The following is a 19,790-nucleotide window of genomic DNA, read 5'->3' as shown; positions in this document are numbered from 1 at the left end:
ACCATATGTTAGGACCCAGGTTCAAGTCTTGGGAGCTTTTGGGGGTTGGGGAAGCTTCATGAGCACTGATATGGTACTATAGTCTCTCTATTTCTGTCTCTCCCCGTCTAGCTCAAGGAAAGACCAAATGGTCCCCATTAGTGGTGGAGTCACATAGGTATCTGAGCTCCAGAGATGAGGTTGATGCAAACAAACAAACACCAAAAGGTAAAAATTCACTCCCCCACCCAGTACTATCCCACCCACCATTGATATGGCTGCCTCTACAACCATCTGCTTACTGGGCTCTCATCATTGCCAGGCCCCAGCTGCTCCTGTTGCTGCCTGCCTCTGCGCTGCCTCTTCCATGACTGCCCACTGCAACCTGGATGCATCTGTGGAAGCTACCCAGGTCAGCCCACCCCTAGTTCACCCAGGTTGTTATCTATTCTAAGAATATAAAATTTCTGTAACCTGCGAGTGGGTAATTGGGTGGAACATGTGCTTTGCATCTGTGGGGCCCTGATATTGCATGAAAGCATCATGGACAGCCCCAAAAGAAAGGTATAGATGATGGAACAGTGCTTGAGCAACTCTTTCTTGCTATCATTAAATAAATAAATCTTGGCCCAGAAAATGGCACAGAGTACATGCTTTACCTCCTGGATTTTAACCTAGGCACCCCATGAGTGAGCCACGGGCAGCACCAAGGGAACTCAGTGGGTGGTAAACTGGTAACTTGATGTCTCTTTTCTTCTTTCCACTTCTTTCTCCTTGCCTCCTTCCCTCATCACTTTCTCTTTTCCTTCTTTCTTCCCTTTCTTCCCACTGACTCTTCAAAACTACACAGTAAAATCTGGGTCAGGAGGTGTTGCATACCTGAAACTTACATAATGTCATGACATTATTTCAACTAAAATTAGGAATTAGAACTAGATTCTGCCACTTACTAGCTAAACAGCACTTGTCTATAACCACTCTCAATCAACGGTTTTCTCTTGTAGATATTATCCTAGTGCTTTAGGGTAACTGTGAAGCAAAGTTCCTTTACCTCTGTACTACAAACTTAAAAAAAGAATCATTTGAGTTGGAAAAATAGCCCATCAGGTAGAAGGCATGTCTTGCCATCCACACAGCACAAGTGCAAAGACAACATAGGAGGTGTGATGGTACCAGGGGAAACCCTGGTGCTGTGATGCCTCTCCCTATATGTCTTTCTTTTTAATTTTATTGGGTGGGGTTAATGAAACAGTACATCTATTTACACATGTGTACGGCTTCCCCGTTCTACATAGCAAGTGTCTGCTGCACACTTTTTATTTATTTATTTTTATTTTTTTAATTTTTATTTATAAAAAGAAAACACTGATAAAAAAAACATAGGATAAGAGGGGTACAACTGCACACAATTCCCACCACCAGAACTCCATATCCCATCCCCTTCCCCGATAGCATCCCTATCCTTTATTCCTCTGGAAGTATTAACCCAGGGCCATTAGGGGATGCAGAAAGTGGAAGGTCTGGCTTCCGTAATTGCTTCCCCAATGAACATGGGCATTGGCAGGTTGATCCATTCCCAGCCTGTCTCTCTCTTTTCTAGCTGAATGAAAAGAGCAGCCTACAGCAAAGGATTCATTTAATAAGGTGGGGGTTGGGGGTGGGGTGGGGTGGGGTGGGGTGGGGTGGGGAAAGAACTAGAAAGTCAGAGCACTGGCAAAGGCAAACCCAGGACCTCATGAGTACCGCAAGTCCTATGCACTGCTCGTATCGTAGAGTACTTTCCCAGTCACTATGCTACAGATTTTGTGAACCAGACCATTTTTGTGGAGGACTGTCCTGTGCACTGTAGATATTTAGTAGTGTCCCTAACATCTACGTAGTAAATATTAAAAGCTCCCCTCCCAGCAGCTGTGAAAACCAAAGATGTCTAGCTACTTGTTAACTACCCTCTGGACAGAAGTTCCCTCCAGCTGACACCCATTGCTGTAGAGGGAAAAATCTTTATGGGAATAAACTGGGGGGCTGGGAGATAGCTCATCCAGTATAGCACTCACTCCGCCATGGACATGACCCTGGGTTCCAGGGTCACAGCATCAGGTGGAAGCACCATGCATAACACGGGGGTGGCAGGTGCTCTATGGACAGAAGAACAATACTAAAAAATGAAAATATTAGGCCAGGAAGACCATTCAGCAGTACTGTGCATGCCCAAGGCTCTAAATTCATTTCCACACCACACACACACACACACACACATTAAGTAATATATAGTAAGCCAAACAAGGTATCCAGAACAACATGCAAAGAGAAAGCCTCAAGAATATATAGCAGTGCTGTAGTGTCTCTTCTGTCTCTCTTCACTCTCTACCTAAAAAGATAAGTAAGTAAACATACATGTATTGAGAACTGTGTGGGCATGGAGCTCCATTGATCATCCCGGCAAGAAAAGCAAAATGTTCAAATTTTATTTCCCCAAATCTGGCAAACCTGGTAAGTTAGTTTTGAAAATGTCTAGACTTCATCAAAAACTGGTCAACAATATGTTTTACATATAATTTATAGGAATACTAGCTTCCAAAGGGTAGAGTATTTCAATAGATATAATTCACAGGAATATTAGCTTCCAAGGGTAGGTATTCCAAGAGTAGGACATTCTGCGAGGGCATATAATGTAGTCATTCTTATTGAGTGAGTAGTTTGTGACAGCTTTTGGACTGTTTGAATAATAAAATATGGCATGTAAATTCTTGCAAATTCTCAATATTCGGCATGCCAGAGAAATGGAGTGGCCTTGTTTCTGCTGAGTGCTTTATGTATTTATCAGTTTCGTTAGCTCAGCTCCACATGAAACCACTGCCTGCCTTGATTTCTGGAATGCTGCCCCAATTCTTTTCTCCATGGACTTGTTGCCAGGGTTGCAGCTGCACAACCTATTCTTATTAAAATGTAAGTCTTTGAAATGCAGGTCTATGGAAAAGAATATAAAGGATTTCATTATCTCTTCTCAAAACTCAGTGAGGATTAAACCCTTTCTAGGCCATATAACAACTTCTCTACCAATGTGCACAGCACAGAAAGTAATACAGCAGTACAGTCAGAAATATCCAAATAAAAAGCGGAAAAAGAGTAACTTAAGACAATAATGAAACTTTAAATTTAACACACACACACACACACACACACACACAAAGACTTATAAAGCTTATGGCACAATCATAGGCTATAATAAGTTATACAACGAGGTAATAATTCTTCTCTTCTTAATACCTCTATAAATAATTCTACTAGGATCTGATGTAGGACCTTAAAATTCTTCATCATTACTTGACTTTACTCTTCAAAGACAATTTATTACTTATTCCTCTTATAAGCAATAAGCTAACTCAAAACTAAAGACTAAGGGCAACAAAAGGGAATAAATAAATAAAATATTTAAAAATATATATATAAAAAAATTAAAAAAAGAAATTTAAAAAAACCTAAAGACTATGGAACATATAACTAATTTCAATTAAAATTAAGCAGAAGTCAAAATACTTGCAAGTGAAAATTAGAATTATTTTTAATGCTGGTATACTGTAAGAGTTCTTGAACATACAGAAACTTAGAAATTTAACTATTAGGGGGTTGAGTGTTAGCACAACAGGTTAAGTGCACATGGTGCGAAGTACAAGGACCAGCGTAAGGATCCTGAGCCCCCAGCTCCCCACCTGCTGGTGTGGGGGGGTGTCGCTTCACAAGCGGTGAAGCAGGTCTGCAGCTGTCTTATCTTTCTCTTCCCCTCTGTCTTCCCCTCCTCTCACCATTTCTCTCTGTCTTATCCAACAATGACACCAATAACAATAATAATAATAACCACAACAATTTAAAAAAGAATTTTAACTATTAGATAAAAGAATTAAAGCTATAAAAATTAATTAGAACTAAGTAAACAGACATAAAAAAAGGGGGGGAGAGGGTATATGTGTATGAAGGGTACTATCCTTTGAGGATCTGATTGCATAAATACACCTCCAGTTACCACAACAAAGCATAATTATGTTTTTAAAAAGGTATAAATAATGGCATATATCTTCCCCTAACTTATGGATACATGTGCACATGTGCCCTATCTCATGTGGAAAGACCTAAAAAAAAAAAAGACTCCACAAAGTACTTAATCAAATAATTTCTTTTTTTACTATCTATATATTTACTGGATAGATATAGTCAGAAATTGAGAGGAAAAGAGGAGATACTCAGCTGTAAAAAATGGTGACTTCACTGTTTTCAGTTGATCTTGGATGGACCTTGAAAAATTCATGTTAAGTGAAATAAGTGAGAAACAGAGGATGAATATGGGATGATCTCACTCTCAGGCAGAAGTTGAAAAACAAGATCAGAAAAGAAAACACAGTAGAACCTGAACTGGAATTGGCATATTGCACCAAAGTAAAAAAACTCTGGGGTGGGTGGGTGGGCGGAGAGAATACAGATCCAAGGATGACAGAGGACCTAGTGGGGGTTGTATTGTTATATGGAAAACTGGGAAATGTTATGCATGTACAAACTATTGTATTTACTGTTGAATGTAAAACATTAATTCCCCAATAAAGAAATTAAAAAAAAAAAGTTAAAGTTAATCATCTGGCACCCACACAGATATAATGGATCTAGACTTCCAATAGATCCCTCTCTCTACTGATCACTTCCAACAGGAACATCAGCATACACCTCTCATGGACCACTCCAGGAACTTGTCCTCCCTACAAAGTAGCAATGGTACAGACTGCCCCACTCTGAAGGGAGGATGAGTCTTCCTACCCTGACACTAGAAGACTGTCATGAAATGAGTGCAGCCTAAAATGTCCCCAGCTGTGACCATGAACTGCAAGCTCAGACCAAAAGGGACTCAAGAGGTTAACAAGCTCCTTGCTAAATATGAATATATATATATTCAGGGTCAGGTGGATAGGGTAAAACAGTTAATTTTATTCATAGATTTTCAAGTTTGGGAGCTACTCTCTGCCCTAATACAACCTTCCAGTCCTGTCTCAACTCTTGCTACATCTTCCCAGACAATACTTTTGTCCAAATCCAAGTAGCTATCAAACTCAGGCAGAAACTATGAAAGTCATGGGCCCCTAGACACCTACCTAAAATAGACATGCTTCTCTCACCCTAAGATCCCTATTCCCATTTGTTCTGTTGCTACATTTTGGTTTCCATTCATTAGTTATTTTGTCCTGCTTTGTATCTTACCACCTTTTACTCACCAAGTTTCAGATGCTACTATCATGACTCTATCCTGACCTCCCTGGGCAGATAACCTCATCAATGTGCCCTGGTCCTTCACTGCTCCAGAGCTCTATCCCACTAGGGAAAGATAAAAACAGGCTGGGAGTATGGATCAATCTGCAAATGCCCATGTCCAATGGCAAAGCAATTATAGAAGCCAGAACTCCCACCTTCTTCACCTCATAAAGAATTTTGGTTCATACTCCCAGAGGGGGAGAAATGACAGGGGGAAATGACCAAAGAGCTCTGAACTCCAACTCCTTCAGGACTCAGAGAGAGACGAGGAAGAGAGGAAGGACATTCAGGGGCAATAGAGCATGTTACAGATATCTCTCTCTCCTCCCCACTTCCCTTTCAATTTCTCTCTGTCCTATGGAATAAAATAAATAAGTAAATACAGGAAGGAAGGAAGGAACCAACCAACCACAGCACCAAAGCTTCCTTCAATGCACTGAAGGCCACGCTAAAACATATGACACACATAGGACAAAGCAGCACACTATCCAAGTGAGATAGCTTGTTGGCCCATCTTCCTGATGTTTCCATTAGGACCATGCTATATTATAGACTGGTAGAGAAGACTATATTTCAGAAACCAAATTATGATGCTGAAACCCCACCTAAGTCTTTTGAGTCTTCAGTGATTCTAGGATGGGTAATCTACTTTCTGAGAAAAAAAAAACAAAACACTGCATGTTCAACTAAGAACTGGGCAGAAGGTAGATGGCATACTGGTTATGCAAACACTCTCATGCCTGAGGCTCCAAGGCCCCAGGCTCAATCCCCTGCACCACCATAAGCCAGAGCTAAACAGTGCTCTGGCATAAACAAAATAAAAACAACAACAACAACAAAAAACTGAGTAAGATAATGGTAAATGGGAGGCACCATATAGTTCTTTTTACTATAGCAACAAAAACAATAAAATATCTAGAAATGAACCTAACCAAAGAAGTGAAAGACTTGTATACTGAAAATTATGAGTCACTACTCAAGGAAATTGAAAAAGACACAAAGAAGTGGAAAGATATTCCATGTTCATGGGTTGGAAGAATTAACATCATCAAAATGAATATACTACCCAGTGCCATAAACAAATTTAATGCTATCCCCATCAAGATTCCAACCACATTTTTTAGGAGAATAGAACAAATGCTACAAATGTTTATCTGGAACCAGAAAAGACCTAGAATTGTCAAAACAATCTTGAGAAGAAAGTACTCCACAAATTACATTTTATGGTACTAGGATAAGAGAACTACAGCTGGGGGTGGGGGGTGGGGCTGAAGAGACAGCACAGTGATTATACAAATAACTTTCCTTTCTTTCTTTCCTTCTTTCTTTATTTCTCTTTTTTTTTTTTTTTTTTTTTTTTGCCTCCAGGGTTATCGCTTGGGCTCAGTGGCAGCACTATGAATCCACTAATCCACTGCACCTAGAGGCTATTTTTCCCATTTTGTTGCCCTTGTTTTGGTTGTTATTGTTATAGCTGCTGTTGTTGGATAGGACAGAGAGAAACTGAGAGAGATGGCGAAGACAGAGAGGAGGAAAGACAGATGCCTGCAGACTTGCTTCACCGCCTGTGAAGCGACCCCCCTGCAGGTGGGGAGCTGGGAGCTGGAACCAGGATCTTTACTCCAGTCCTTGTGCTCTGTGCCATGTGTGCTTAACCTGCTGTGCTACTGCCCAGCCCCCACAAATGACTTTTCATGCCTGAGACTCTGAAGTCCCAGGTTCAATCCCCAGCACCACCATAAGCCAGTGTTCTGGTCTCTTTCCACATTGTTCTTTCTGTATCTTTCTTGTTAAAATTAATTAATTAAAGAGAGAAAGAACTACAGTTATTTTAAAAAGGTGATATTTTGTCTGTTGGGACAAAAATCAATGAAGCTTGAAGTGACTGTGCTCAGTGAAGTAAGAAGGCGAAAGACAACTATCAGACGGTTTCACTCATATGTGGAACACAGAGAACAGAAACATACAAACTTGTTAAAAAAAAACAAGAACAAAAACAAAACCAATGTAACTAAACTATAAACTGTCTCAGATTATTAAGAATTACTTTGGGGCAAGGTGGTGCACTAGGACTTTGGTGGTGGGTGTGGTATGGAATTATACCCAGGTAATTTTATAATCTTGCAAACCACTATCAAGTCACTAATAAAAGTTGTAAAGATAAAATGAATTAGAAAGAAAAAAAACTAACTAAGTCAAGCTCTGGGCCTAAGGGGGAAAAAATGCTGTATAAAGTTTGTAAGGATTCTAAAATCTTCTACCCCAATTCATCACAACTATTTTGTAAACCCTTAGTTTTCCCCAATAAAATGATTTGGAAAAATGTCATTTCAGAAATAATGCTGAGTTGAAAAAAAACATGAAAACCTATCTGAGTATCAGCTAAAAGATAATCTCAACTGACAGGACTTAAGCCTAAGAAGAACACTCATCTAGTGATGACCAGCTCCATCTGGGCAAGTACACCTAGGTTCTTGACTCTTACAGACTCAGGTTTCTTTGCCCAGAAATCTATTCCTTTTCTATCTATAGGGTTTTTTTTTTCCCCTCCTCAAATAACTTTACTCATGATTTTTAGTTACACCTCAGCTGGCCAAAAATAGTAACTGTTCCCTTCTGGGTGGATAAATTTTAAACTCTAGAAAGACATAGAAATCAATACAGAAATGATAAAGAAGTAAACAAAACCCTAGTGGATGCAATATTTTATATTATTAAATACGTGTGTAGTAACTTACAGGATGGAATTTATTCTGTATTTAGTTATTTAAAAAAGATGAAGACATTTGATATGTGGAATCTGTAAGCTTAATTTATCAGGCTTTTAAAATAATTTAAGAAATCTAAGTGAGGGGCCAAGCAGTGGTGCCCTTGGTTGAGTGCATACATTAACCATGTGTAAGCACCCAAATTTGAGCAAGTCTGCAGGTGTCACTATAGCCTCTCTCCTTCCCCTCTCAAGTCCTCTCTGTTATAGCTAGTAAAATAGGGAAAAAAGGGAGAAAAAAAAAAAAAGGCCACCAGGAACAGTGGATTTGCAGTGCTGAACAGTGGATTTGCAGTGCACTAAGCCACAGTGAAAGAAAAGACAAATCAAAAGGAAGAAGTATGATTTCTAAAGTATGTAGCAGAAAATCTAGAGGCCAAATTGCTTTAACAAAGTGTTTTATCCCACATAAGGAATTCATAGGGAATTCTAAACATGGTTAATGGGTTCTGCTTCTCTGAACTTCTCTCGCCTGTGCCCTCCTTTATTTAAAACCACCATCTCAAACTAGTAGCAAGCTGTTCAGATGCCACGTCCAAATATATTAAGTTCTGAGAAACTCCCCCTGCCCCTTCTTCTAAGCAAGAAAGCCTTTCCCAGAAGTCTCTTTTTCATTTTACTGCACCTGGATAAAATTGGATCTCATGACCATTCCTAAAAATAATCACTTCCAATGGGAAAAAGAACCACAATCACCAAGATTAGAATGGGTGCTGGTAACTATCATGATCATTACTTCAATGTTGACTGGATATTTCAAGGAAGATTGGCCTTGAAAGATGACATGTCCTGGATTGGGGGGAAAATTAAAAAAAAAAAAAAATACACAGGCAAAGGAAGATATGTTACTGAAGAAAAAAGAACATTATATATGCTGTTAAACATACTGATTTTCTTAATTGCTCTGTAGTCATTCCCATTAGTGTAAATTTTAGCTCACTATTCAACAGTCAGTAAATGTAAGTAGTTCTGTTTTTATGGAAAGGATTTAGATTATCGGTAGGGATAGTCAGACTCACCACTCCTTGTCAACAGAACCACCCATTCATTCAGTTATCTCTGGGTTGATAACATTCCACAGTATGCATACAGATGACTGCAGACTCACTGTCAGTGGTTGTTCCTTGAAAGGTTCTTCTCCTTTGGATTCGAGGTTTTACTTAAAAATCTATATACACTCACAGCTGGCCCTATGTGCAAATGAAAGCATACAATTAGAAGAGAAAGGCTACATGGAACAAGTCCCTCTCCTTCCTTCCACCTATAATTAATTGGCTCACATAAAAACAACTCAAACACCAGACCCACTAAACACCACGTTCGATTTAAACAATCTATATTTCAAAGGTTTTGTGTGCTTATTAGATAATTACTGTCCTTTTCCCATCATATAAATTATGTATCATCCACAACATGCCAGGTACAACTCTTTAACAATGGTTGCCCACTGGACAGAATTCAGTACACACATTAGGTGAACCCATGAAAGTCTGAGCAGTACAAAAATCAGAATTTTTTACCTGTCTTGAAAAAAGAAATTAGTATCTGTAATACTAAGCTGACATTCTACATGGTAACGATGAAATACTAGCTGACAGACTAATATTTCAGATGGGGCACGCAGCTGTCCATAAACGTCACCCCTCTCAATCTCATAACCCAATTCAATTATCTTTCTAGGGCTTGTTGGCATCTGAGCTTGGGAGACCTATTTATAATGGAATAATAGCACAAAAGCATAATAGTTGTTTATAACAGCTCACAAAGACAATTTATTACTATCAAAGGTAAGGGGTGTTTTTTTTCTGTCTTAAGGACATAATAAGCATAGGAAATGGTAACATTGGCATTGGGAGTCACAGGGCCCTAGGTCTGAATTCTGATTTTGCAAATGACTGTTCTGTAATCTCAAACTTGATGTTGGCCTCCCTAGATGCATTATTTTCTACTAAGCACCCAAATAAGCATGTAAGTAACTGGGAGTCAGGTGGTAGCTCACTAGGTAGAGGCTCAGATTACTAGGTGTACAAGGACCCAGGTTTGAGTCCCTGGTCACCCAATGGGAGTGCCTACAGGAGGGAAGCTCAGGATTAGTAGTAGAGCAGTACCACAGTGTCCTTCCTTTTGCCTCCCTCTCTATGGCTATTGTTAAAATTCGTAAGACTCTTGCCGGCCGAGTTAGCTTCGCAGTGGTGAACAGAGACGCGGAGACAACGGCTGGGCAGGGAAGCTGTATTTCTTTATTCAGGAGCTACGATTCATAAACTAAGACAAACTAATCACCAAACAGAACTCTGCTGTCTCTTTGCGGCGGCGCAAGCACTCTTTCTCTTACTTTCGAACTCAGGAACCCTCTTTTCTCTCCAACTCTGCAACTCTTCAACCCTGGAACTCTGAAACTCCGGCGGGGTTCCTTGGGGCGGGGCCAAGCGGGCCGCGAAATTAACAGGACTGATGCAATTCTCTTGGCGGGGGAGAACTAGAACCCAATGTAAAGCATACAACAGGCTATCTTTCAACCTCTATCAAAAAGGAAGAAATGGCCACCAAAGTGGCAGAGTCATGCAGACACTAAGTCCCAGCAATAACACTGCTGGGAGAAAGAGAAGAAGAATAGGAAAACAACAATACCCTTGAAAATATTTAATATAGTCAACAACAATAGGTATAAACAAGACTGGGCATGTTCACAGTGGTATGGCTGTAGAGGCAGTAGGGATAAATTTCACAAATTCAAATTAAAGTGATAATCCCAAACTACTTCTTGCTCAGACATCATCCTCTTTCTCAGTAAACTGTACTGTGCTCCATGTAATTAGTTCTCAACTCTCCTACCTTTAAGTTGTTACTACTGGGTTGTTGGGAAGTTGAGACATATTTTTTACACACACGGCGCTAGTTCATTTTTGGAAGTACTAGAGTCATTCATGTCTACATTATTGCTATGTCTTTTCACAAGTTAGTTCCAGCTTCATTCAAAAAAGTTAAGTAATTTGGTTGAGTTTTGAAGATTTTACAAGCTGAATATGGAAGGTCAAACTGCATTCTCACCACATTTTATAGTTTTACTTCCATAAAGGGAAGAACACGTGTCAAGCTTGTGTAAAGCTACATAAAGTTTATGGTGACAAAGCTCTTCTAAAGAACATCAGTGCCGATGATGACTCATGAAATTCCATGCTGGTGATTTTGATTTCAATGATGCTCCTTGTTCAGGGAGACCCACTGAGGTTGATGGCAACAAAATAAAAGCACTGATTGGGTCAAACCCACTTTAGATGATAGGAAAGACTGCAAAAACATTGAACATCATCATGCAAGCAATCATGACCATCTGAAGAAGCTGGAATACATTAACAAAATCACATTTGGGTTCCTCATGAACTCAAAAGTACATTTGATGGGGCCAGGCAGTAGCGCAGTGGGTTAAGTATGCAAAGCACAAGGACCAGCTTAAGGATTCTGGTCTGGGCCCCCAGCTCCCCACATGCAGGGGTAGTCACTTCACGGACAGTGAAGCAGGTCTGCAAGTGTCTTCCTTCTCTTGACCTCCTCTCTCGATTTCTCTCTGTCCTACCCAACAACAGCAATGACAATAACAACAAAAGCAACAAAAAGGAAAAAATGGCCTCCAGGAGCAGTAGTGCAGGCACCAAGCCCCAGAGATAACCCTGGAGGCAAAAAAAAAAAAAAAGTTCATTTGACAGCATATATAAACATCCATGACATGCATGAGCAAAAGCTATATATATTTTATTGACATCAGGATTATTGGTGGGGCTTGGTGCTGGCACTGTGAATGCACTGTTCCCTGCTGCAGGTGAGAAGCGGGGGCTGGAAGCAGGGGCTTGAAACAGAGTCCTTGTGCCTGATAATATGTGTACTTAACTAGGTGTGCCACTGCCCAGCCCCTAAAAGATCCTTTTTTGAAGTAACTGACAACTGGTGATGAGTAGTGGACTGTTTACAGTCCAATAATGAAACAACATCGAAAGCAGACATTCATAAGAGGAAGGTTATGGTGAGATTTTAAATGTGTCATGTTTTTCAACCTCCTACCAAGTAACCAAACAATCAATTCAAATGTGTACTGTTTGTAACTGGACATTTTGAATAAATCCATTATTAAGAAACCTCCAAGGTGGCTCTGTGGCGCAATGGATAGCGCATTGGACTTCTAATGACAAGAAACCTCCAGAGCCTGTTAATCATAAAAGAGTTGTGTTTCATCACAACTATGTGAGACTACACACAAGTCTGGGGACCCATCAGAAATTATTGGAGCTTGGAGGAGATATGTTGCCACACCCACCATACTTGCCCAACCTTGCCCTGTCAGACTTCCACTTGTTTTACTCTCTTCAAATACCCTTGCATGGTATAATGCTCAATTCAGATAAGGTGATAAATCAGTGTTTTTTGCATATAAAGATAGGTCCTCCTATAAAAGAGGAATTAAACTCACAAAAAGATGACAAAAGCTCATCAAACAAAACAAGTAATTTATCACTAACTGATCTTCATTCTTTAATATGAGAAAATAATCTTTGAAATACAGAAAACTATGTAATGACTTCTCTGACAACCCAATACAAAAGCTATCTGGTCGTGCTTCCTAAATCATCTCAAGGTGGATGATTCATTCTAAAATAAATAATTTGAGGGGGTCAGGTAGTAGCGCAGCAGGTTAAGCGCACATGGCACAAAGTGTAAGGACCAGAGCAAGGATCCCGGTTCGAGCCCCCAGCTCCCCACTTGCAGGAGGGTTGCTTCACAAGTGGTGAAGCAGGTCTGAGGTGTCTATCTTCCCTCCTCTCTCGGTTTCTATGTCCTATCCAACAGCAGTAGCAGCAATAACAATAACAACAAAAATTGGAGAAAAATGGCCTCAGGAGCAGTGGATTCGTAGTGCAGGAACTGGGGCCTCAGCGATAACCCTGGAGGCAAAAAATAAAATGAATAATTTGAATAGGTTCTTGTAATTTTTTTTTTTTGCCTCCAGGGTTATTGCTGGGGTTCTAGTGCCTGCACCACTAATCCACTGCTCCTGGAGGCTATTTTTTTCCCTTTTGTTGCCATATATATGTATATCATTATTGTGTTTATTGTTACTGATGTCACTGTTGGATAGGACAGAGAGAAATGGAGAGAGGAGGGGAAGACAGAGAGGGGAAAGATAGATAGACACCTGCAGAACTGCTTCACCACCTGTGAAATGAGCCCCTTGCAGGTGGAGAGCCAGGGGTGGGAACCAGGATTCTTACTTAGGGTCCTCTCACTTAGCACCATGTGTGCTTAACTACTGCGCTACTGCCTGACCCCTAGGTTCTTGTAATCTTAACTACATGAATGGCAATTTCTTCTTCAAAATCAATTACTTTCCTAAAGTTGCCATAAGTTCAAGCTTTAATGATAGCTGGAGATGTCATGGTTCCATAATAAAGGCATATGATTAATCCATTAGTGTAATAGGCATATTAATATTTAAGAATGAAGGCAAAATATTAGGAATGTTGCACATCACTCCTTGTAAGATACTGATATTTTACATTTATTTTTATTTATTTTTTAATTATCTTTATTTATTGGATAGAGGCAACCAGAAACCAAGAGTAAGGAGGAGATAGAGAGGGATAGAGAAAGAGACAATTACAGCACTATTTCACCACTCTAAAAGCTTTCCCTCTGGAGGCTTGAACCAGGGTCTTTGTGCATTATAACGTGCACTCAACCAGATGTGATACCACCTGGACCCGACATTTTTTTCATTAGTTTATATTGTAGAAATATTACGTGTCTTCAAATCTAAACTGACAACTTTAATGTTACACAATTAAAAAATGAATTTAAGATATCAGGAAGATGACTAAAATAAGTGAGTTGAGGAAGGTTACAGGATACTAGATCATCTAAAAAAAATGAACTGTTTTATACAATAATTGTTCAAAGAACAATCAAACTGAAAATTTAAAAAATTCTCGTGTATGGGTATCAACAAAAAATATGAATTAGGGATAAACTACTAAAAGTGCAAAGATGACAAGTAGGGATTAAACTATGTTCATCAAACAGTGGGTCTGACGATGTTAAAATATCAATTCTTCGAGACTTCTGGGGGTGTGGCCAAAGAGCAACCAAAACATCATGCCCAGGGGAAAAAAAAAAGTGAAAATGGATATTACTGAATACAGGTGTTAATGAACCTATTATGGCAATCCTTTCACAATACACATAAATCATACCACTATGCCATACAGCTTAAACTTAAATAGTAGTGTATGTCATCTCATTTCTAAATAAAACTGGGGCAAAGAGTTCACTTGGATTTCATTTATGGTCAACAATGACCATTTGTTGCTTTCAAATGTGTCGTGGCGAATTACAAGCAAGTTATTTTACTTTCCTAGGATTTGATTTTACCAATTATAAATGAAGACAATGACACATACCTCAAAGGATTATTCAAAGATGGTAGTAAGATGTTTAAGTGTTTGTTACTATGCTGGATACAAAACAGCTAAAGCAGATGCTATTTTACTATAGTACTAGGGAAATAAGTGTATTATAACTGAAATGACCTTATCTGCTTAGCAGCCATTTCCATTTCTAGCTCATTATGTTTCATTATGTGGTTTAGATGATAAATCATCTCAATAATGCTCTAGTTTAGATGAGACGTTATAGTCACCCTAACTTACAATTGAATTCTTCAAGATACCCTCTACTTAGTTTTTTTTTTTTTTTTTTGCCTCCAGGGTTATTTCAGGACCTGCAGTATGAATCCACTGCTCCTGGCCGCCATCTTTTTTCCCCCACTGCTGCTATTGTTGCTGCTGTTGCTACTGGACAGGACTAAGAAAAATTGAGAGAGATGGGGATGACAGAAGAGGGGAGAAATACACCTGCAGACCTGCTTCACCACCTGAAGGCCTGCAAAGCAACCCCCTGAAAGTAGGGAGCTGGGGGTTCAAACTGGGATTCTTGAGCTTCACACTATGTGTGCTTAACCTGGTGCACCACTGACCAGCCACCTCTACTTATTTTTTTATCCTTTTAAATGTTCTTTCTTTCTCTCTCTCTTTTTTTTTTTTTTTTTTTTTTTACCAGAGCACTGTTCAGCTCTGGCTTATGGTGGTACAGGAGCTTGAACCAGGGACTTTGGAACCTCAGGCATGAGAGTCTGTTTGCATAACCATTATGCTATCTAACTTCCACACACTCTTTTTTTTTAAATTATCTTTATTTATTGGATAGAGATAGCCAGAAATTGAGAGGAAGGGGGAGATACAGAGGGAGACAGAGAGATGCCTGCAGCCCTGCTTCACCACTGCTGAAGCTTTTCCCATGCAGGCAGGGTCTGAGGACTTGAACCCAGGTTCTTGCACACTGTAAGATGTGTGTTCAACCATGTGTGCCTCCACCCAGCCTTCTCTCTCCCTCTCTTTTACTGTGATCACCTCCTTTTTCCCCCAGTGGCTAACAATCTCAGAACTTCCCACTATTTCCATGCAGGTAACAATAGTCTGTCTAAAACAACAATTTGCATCCAAATTAGTAACTCAGTGATAGAACTCAATCCCAAGGACTACATATGCCAGAATGACACTCTGTTTTTTTCTTATTTAAAGACAAAGATTTTTGTCTTTTTTTAATTCAAGTCTTAGATGAAAGAGAAAGTCCACTGGGTCGGAGGATATGTGCAGGCAGGCCAGGTTTGAGCCCTAACACCACACAGGAACCACTATGGCCCTGGAGAAAGCTCTGGTGCTGCAGTCTCTCTCTGAATAAAAATGTGGCCCAGGAGTGGTGGAAGTGGACATATGAAAAACCCCGGCTTTGCAAAATAGATTAATTACAAAAAATAAAAAGTCTGATTATGAAGCTTTATTTTTGATGATTAACTGCAATAACTTTGATGATTAACTGTTATTTCCAGGTACAGATCAGTTCTTTAATGTGACTTCTAAGGGCCTTTGTGATCTGGACCCCTCTTTTCAGCTTTGTTTCCTGCTTTTTTCATTGTCCAGTAAGTGTGCCATGCAATTTCTCTCAGGATCACTGTTCACCTCTTCTCAACTGGCTAACTCCTGAGAAGAGATATTGTTATCACATCCTTCAGGAAGCCTTTCCCCAACCCTCCAAATCTATGTTAAGCACTCTTTCAATGTCCCGCAAACCTTTCCTCTCAGGGCACTTATATTATAGATTATCAGTTTTGGCTGTGCCTCTGTGTCATAGAAAATTTAGGTACAGAATTTCAGGTACAAAATTTCAGGAATGGGGGTGAGTAGGTGGCTCACTCAGAAGAATGCATCCTTCACCATGAGCAAGGAACTGAGTTTGAGTCTTCTGGTCACCACTCCACAAGGGAGCACCGTGCAAAGTGGAAGCTGCACTAGTGGTGGTGCTGTCCTGTCTCTACTCTCATTCTCTGAGGGAAAAAATCTACCAAGAGACAGTGGAGTCACTGAGGCATGAACCCTCAACACCAACCTAGGTGGCAAAATAAAATAAAATAAAATTCAATGTTAAGTGAGATAAGCCAGAAAGAAAAGTTGACTATAGGATGATCTCACTCATACACAGAAGTTGAGAAATAAGAACAGAATGAAAAACAAAGCAGAATTTGGACTGGAGTACTGCACTAAAGTAAAAGACTCTGGGGTTGGGAGGAGGGTTCAGGTCCTGGGACATGATGGCAAAGGAGGACCTAGAGGGGGGTGAATTGTTATGTGGAAAACTGAGAAATGTTACAAACTACTGTATTTTACTGTCGACTGTAAACCATTAGTCCCCCAATTAAAAAAAATTCAAGAGCATGGCATCTAGCTTACATATTTTAAGAGATATTATTAGTACAATTTATTAAATGGATCCAAGAAGAGAAACAGAATAAGGAATCTGAAAAGCAAGAGCTAAAGAGAATTTTAGACTAGTAAAAGGCAGAGGGAAGGTACGACAACCATCAATATGTATAGACCTTAGTATATATCATGTGAAAGAGGAAGCTGATTTACTGTGAGTTGTAAAAGAGGGTGGAACCAAAGCCATAAATAAATAAATAAATAAATAAATAAATAAATATGACCACCAGGAGCAGTAGAAGTAGTTGACTACTAGTAGTACTTTGTACTACTAATCATAAGCTCTTTTGAGGGCCTCTTCAGAAACTTGCCCTCACTATAAAGTAGCAATGGTAGAAGCTGCCCCACTTTCCAAAAGGGTCAGCCTACTCGGCCACTTGAGGAAGACTGGTCCTGAAATAAGTACAGCCTTAGTCTGTTCCCAGCAGTGACCATGGACTGTGAGCTCAGATTGACAGGGGCTTAGGAGTTACACAGGCCCTCTGCTGAATATACTCATGAGCCTCTGATTGATGTGGTAAAGAGTTCAATCTATCTGATCAGGGCTCATGTATATTCATATTTAGCTTTAAATTTTAAAGCTTTCCTTGAAGAGAAAATACTGTTTCAAGAAGTCCCCAAACTATTCTCTTCCTCAGGTAGGGAGGTTAAATGTAAACTATTAACAGCAGCAGAAAGGAAGGCTGAGCAGGTAGAGCACAGAATGTTCCCATGAGGTCCAGGTGGTAAGGTGGGTAGAGACTGCATGTGCCAGCCAGAGTGATGCTCTGGCTCCATTTATTGATTTACTTCAATTTATTTTTTAGAATTTTATTTTTTTTTATATGGAGTCACTCATTCTTTTTCTTTTTAGTTATTTTTATTTATTGGATAGAGACAGCCAGAAATTGAGAAGGAAGGGGGAGACAGAGAGACGGCTACCTGCAGCTCTGTGTCACCGCTCATGAAGTATTCCTCCTTCAGGTGAAGCGACACCCCTGCAGGTGGGGAGCCGGGGGCTCAAACCCAGGTCCTTGTGCACTGTAATATGTGCGCTCAATCTGGTTCCTTTTGTCTACCTAACACCTACTTATCACCTCTCTTGTGAAATAAATAAAATATATATATATAAAAAAAGGGGAATCGCCATACTGTTTTATACCTCTGAGGTAACTTGTACATCTCATCTGAAAGTGAAATGCAGGCAGAATTCATACTGTAGTGCCCCACTAAAAATATATTTTTAGGGGGCCGGGCAGTAGCGCAGCGGGTTGAGCGCACGTGGCACAAAGCGCAAGGACCGGCTTAAGGATCCCAGTTTGAGCCCCCAGCTCCACACCTGCAGGAGGGTCGCTTGAAAGGCGGTGAAGCAGGTCTGCAGGTGTCTATCTTTCTCTCCCCTTCTGCCTTCCCCATCTCTCTCCATTTTTCTCTGTCCTATCTAACAATGACATCAATAACAACAACTACAACAATAAAAAAGGGCAACAAAAGGGAAAATAAATATAAAAAATTTACAAAAAAAAATCCTAAAACCAGCAAAATAGCTCATTTAGATAGTACACTGCTTTGTTGTGTGTGCTCAACCCAGTTTTAGACCCACAATCCATATCCTGACCCCATCGAAGAAAGTTTCAGTACTATGGTCCACCTCTTCCTCTCTATCTGGGGGCAGAAGGAAGTCAGTCTGGCGTGGTAAACCCCACAGATGACATGACACTACATACACTTTTTTTTTCTTTAGGTAGCAAGGCTTTAGTGACCATAGCTACTTGAGTAGAATGAAGGAGGAGGACAAGTGGTGGTGCTGGTACCCAGGTTGTTGGTGGTGCCTGAACATCATGAAAGTGACAGAGAATTCACCCAGGTGGTAGTGCACCTGGTTGAGCACCCATGTTACAATGTACAAGGTCCTGGGTTCAAGCCCCTGGTCTTGACCTGCACGGGGAAAGCTCTGAGAGTGGTAAAGCAGTGCTGCAGGTGTTTCTCTTATCTCTCTTCCTCTCTGTCTCCCCTGACCCTCTCAATTTCTGGCTCCATCCAATAAATAAAGGTAATTTGAAAATTTTAAATATATATATATTTAATTTTTATTATTTATTTTCCCTTTTGTTGCCCTTGTTTTATTGTTATTGTAGTTATTATTCTTGTTGTTGTTGATGTCGTCATTGTTGGATAGGACAGAGAGAAATGGAGAGGAGGGGAAGACAGAGAGGAAGAGAGAAAGACAGACACCTGCAGACCTGCTTCACTGCCTTTCAAGCGACTCCCCTGCAGGTGGGGAGCCAGGGCTCAAACCAGGATCTTTATGCCAGTCCTTGCGCTTCATACCACGTGTGCTCAACCCGCTGTGCTACTGCCCAGCCCCCTAAAAATATATTTTAAGTGGGGCACTACAGTATGAATTCTGCCTGCATTTCACTTTCAGATGAGATGTACAAGTTACCTCAGAGGTATTATAAAACAGTCTGCATAACAGAGAGGAAATCAAACATCCATTTATACTCTATACAAGCTAAGTACATAATGTATACATCATATAAGCCAAACAAACTTACTACAATCACTTAATCAAAAAAGAAAATTGAGGAGGTTGGGTGGTGATACACCCGGTTAAGCACACACAGTACTAAGTGACAATAAGTGGGTTCGAGCCCCCACTGCCCACCTGCTAGGGGATGCTTCACAAGCAGATGCAGGTCTGTAGGTGTCTAGCTTTTTTCTAGCTCCCCACCCTTCTCAATTTGTCTGTCCTATGGAATAAAATGAAGGGGGAAAAAAAGGAAAAAATAGCTGCCAGGAGCTATTTAATATTAGCATAGAGCCCCTGCAATAATCCTGGAGGAAAAATAAAATGGGCTGGCAAAAAGCTCACTTGGCTAGTGCACTGCTTTCCACAGGCACAACCC

General features: G+C 40.1%; 1 protein-coding gene across 7 annotated transcripts in view; it reads right to left on the bottom strand.

Annotated features, from left to right (window-relative positions):
* The window catches only part of CDC42SE2 (CDC42 small effector 2), a 183,557-nt gene that overhangs the window by 55,493 nt on the left and 108,274 nt on the right, over nucleotides 1-19,790 (bottom strand). For 4 of the 7 annotated variants that reach the window (XM_060177721.1, XM_060177714.1, XM_060177718.1 and 1 more), the window contains exon 2: nucleotides 9,058-9,228. The exons of 1 other annotated variant lie outside the window; for it this stretch is intronic. The gene's annotated coding sequence lies outside the window, so the exon portion shown is untranslated. The remainder of the gene's footprint in view (nucleotides 1-9,057; nucleotides 9,229-19,790) is intronic. 2 more of the 7 variants (XM_060177728.1, XM_060177711.1) reach the window with 1 other exon arrangement.

This window comes from Erinaceus europaeus, chromosome 2, assembly GCF_950295315.1.
Source record: "Erinaceus europaeus chromosome 2, mEriEur2.1, whole genome shotgun sequence".
Classification (NCBI taxonomy): Eukaryota; Metazoa; Chordata; class Mammalia; order Eulipotyphla; family Erinaceidae; genus Erinaceus; species Erinaceus europaeus.
The sequence above is the reverse complement of the archived record's forward strand: the minus strand, read 5'-3'. Positions and strand labels throughout refer to the sequence as shown.